This window comes from Tauraco erythrolophus, chromosome 1 (genome assembly GCF_009769465.1).
Source record: "Tauraco erythrolophus isolate bTauEry1 chromosome 1, bTauEry1.pri, whole genome shotgun sequence".
In the NCBI taxonomy this organism is placed as follows: Eukaryota; Metazoa; Chordata; class Aves; order Musophagiformes; family Musophagidae; genus Tauraco; species Tauraco erythrolophus.
Window position 1 is genome coordinate 98,464,886 of NC_141465.1, and position 3,115 is coordinate 98,468,000.

Sequence of the window (3,115 nt, forward strand, 5' to 3'; positions counted from 1 at the left end):
AAGATAATCTAGTTCCAACCCCCCTGTCATGGGCAGGGAGGGACACCTTCCACTAGACCACTTTGCTCAAAGCCTCATCTAACCTGGCCTTGAATACATTCAGGGATGGGGCATTCACAGCTTCTCAGGGCAATGCGTTCCAGTGTTTCACTGCCCTCCTTGTAAAGAATTTCTTCCTTATATCTAATCTAAATCTGCCCTCTTTCAGTTTAAAGCCACTGCCCTTTGTACACGCCCTTGTACAAAAATTTCTCTGCGTTGGCCAGGAATCGAACCTGGGTCAGCTGCTTGGAAGGCAGCTATGCTCACCACTATACCACCAACGCAACTTCAGAAATGACTTCATCTCTATAAAATTCACAAATCACTGCTGAAGGTATAACCTGTGCCTTCTTGTTTCTGGACTGGCTTGTTCAGAAAGCAGGCATGAGGTTCCTGCTGGGACTAGGGATTATTCTTTGCCAACTCTCGGGCTGAAGACTTTCACTGAGATTAAAGATCTCCTTTCCACAGCACAGGAAAATACGTTCTGCTGGACCTCTGAAAGACTGGCTTCTGCCATCTCCCAAAATACCGTTGGTGCTGCATGAAGAACAGCCAGCAAAAGCCAAACTCAACATCAAGGTATGGGCTGAAAGGAAATAGGCAGCGGTCTCAAGAATTCAAAATTCTGTGGAGTTTTGAAGCCACATGGAGGACATCATTCTTTAATTCAGCAGGTTTACTGACAGATCCTGGGACCCTTGAGGAGCCACAGAAGCTAAGTGCACCAAGTATCACTGGAGACTGGCAGACAACTCTCTACTGCCCACCCAGCCTCTTGGCCCTCCCAGTGTGTGCTGCCTCTAGGCCAGGTTGATGCAGGTCTTTTGTAGGTAAACAGATCTGCTCTCCCCTCATGTGAAACCGGGCAGCCTGGAGAAGACACAAGATGAAAAAGTTCAAGGATATGATGGAACCATCACTTAGGTATGTGTTCTGTCCTGGCAAGCCATTTGGTGTGTAGCATGATTCAGCTTTCTGAACTGACATTTGATGTTTGCATTTCCCTCTAATGCACATGGGATTATGCCTGAAGACCTGACAAGTCACCTTGCACGCCATAATCACAACTGCCCGTTGTGATACCATCTGCAAAGCAGTGTAGCAATCTGATGGTCTGGAAATAACCCTCCAAAGAGAAGGAGAATCATTTTATTTGCTGTTAGTGAGTTCTAAGAGCCCGCATTGAAGATTATTTTTTGTATTTAACATGAAAAGCTTTTAGCTAGTGCAGCCATATTTATGAAAAAGGTTTACAATGCTCAAAATATCTTCCTAATAGATTATAAAACACCAAGAAAAGAGTAAAGAAAGAAGCAGAATAACTGGAAAAAAAGTAAAAAAGGGCAGTATGGCAACCAGTCATTATTAGCCCAGCTGGATTGAGTTGAGATAATGAACTAACTAATTAAGTAATCAACTCAAGGTACCGACCCTGCCCACAAGAGGCAGGCCATTTCCTCCTGGCTGAGGAAGATGCAACAGCGTCCCTGGTGCCGCAGCCCAGGCTGATGAGCAACAACTGGTGACCCCGACGTGATACATCCATGAGACCCTGGGAAGCCCCGACTCCCTCGCCGAGCCGAGAGCCCTGGCTGCAAAGGAGCCCGAGCCAAAAGAGCTGGAGCCGGAGCCGGGAGCTTGAGCGAGAGTCCTTCGGAGAAGAAGGTAAAGCCGCAAGCCCCGACGTGGTATTCGCGGGAGGGAAGCGTGCTGGAGTTGGATGAATAGGCCGGGTCTCTGCTCACCTTAAAGTCTTTGTGAAAACAAAAAATTGGAAAACAAAGAGGGGGAATTATGGCAACCAGTCATTATTAGCCCAGCTGGATTGAGTTGAGATAATGAACTAACTAATTAAGTAATCAACTCAAAGTACCGACCCTGCCCACAAGAGGCAGGCCATTTCCTCCTGGCTGTGGAAGATGCAACAGCGTCCCTGGTGCCGCAGCCCAGGCTGGTGAGCAACAGGGCAGTCTATATTGAACAGAGAGATGATCCAGCCCTGCTAAATTACAGACAAGTTACCCTGGTGCTAAGTTAGGTGAGGTACTGAAACAGTTAAAATGACCCTTAGTGTTGAGTTTTATCCAAAGGAGTTTTGTTTATTTGTTTGTTTTCCATCATGAGAACCTTACTTCTGATATTGTCATCAATACCTTAACCCTTTAATTTGCTAGAATAAAGCTTGTTTTCTCTTGAACTTTATCTAGCATTTACACAAGATAAATGCTTAGTGGGGGAATCCGCTAAGTACAAAGCAGATTGAGTCTCAGTGAAAAATGGAAAATTAAAACTGCATTGTGCATAAACCCAGCCAGAGAAAACTTATGTGATCTTGAAAATTGAGATGTGTTTCCTCACGAATGGCAAGGATCAGCTAATGCCAGATGTTGAGAAAATACATCTGGAAGTTGTAAGCCAGTAAATTTCTGGAAATTAACAGGAATTGATAGTACAGGGTATCATTTTAACCGATATTCCTACATAGCCTCTGTTTTTTCCCCTAACTTTGATTCTTTAATGTAATGCTTTAGGCATAATCACTTCTGGCTCTTTGCTCCTTTTTTATGTTTCCTACATATTCTACTAACCTGTTTCCTTTCTGAATCCTTCTGGTAGGCTGCCTGCCTTCCTACCTATTTCTGCTGAAAAGCCTTCTTTTAAGACTGTCTTCCTCTGTGAGTTCTCATCTCACTCTCCCTCCTTTTGTCTTCAAGATCCCAAGTATACCCTCAGTCCTACAGCCTGAACTCTGCCTTTCCATACATCCTATCCAATCCAGTTTTCATTTGTAATCCCTGGAAAAAACTCTCACAAGTCTCATTATTGGTATATTCTTGGTAAACTCTGGCACTTGGGTTGCAGCTGTAAAATATTGCCCGAGGGGGAAAAAGTAGTTCCTGAAAATGTGTTATATAGCCAGAAGCCTTTGGTTTAGAGCAACGAATACAGACAAAGGAACTATTTTCACCTCAGGGTGGCTATTTTTAATTCAATTACCTCCCACTAGATCTACAGGAATATTTGGTGTAGCACATGCCTTTGTTTTATTTTTCATGGAAGGCAGGCTGAT

At 44.1% G+C, this 3,115-nt stretch overlaps 1 non-coding gene across 1 annotated transcript; it reads right to left on the minus strand.

Moving 5' to 3' along the window:
- Positions 1–254: 254 nt before the first annotated feature.
- On the minus strand, positions 255–326 carry TRNAG-UCC (transfer RNA glycine (anticodon UCC)). Its single transcript has one exon. It is a non-coding gene; the product is annotated as a tRNA-Gly (tRNA).
- Between the last annotated feature and the right edge of the window lie 2,789 nt (positions 327–3,115).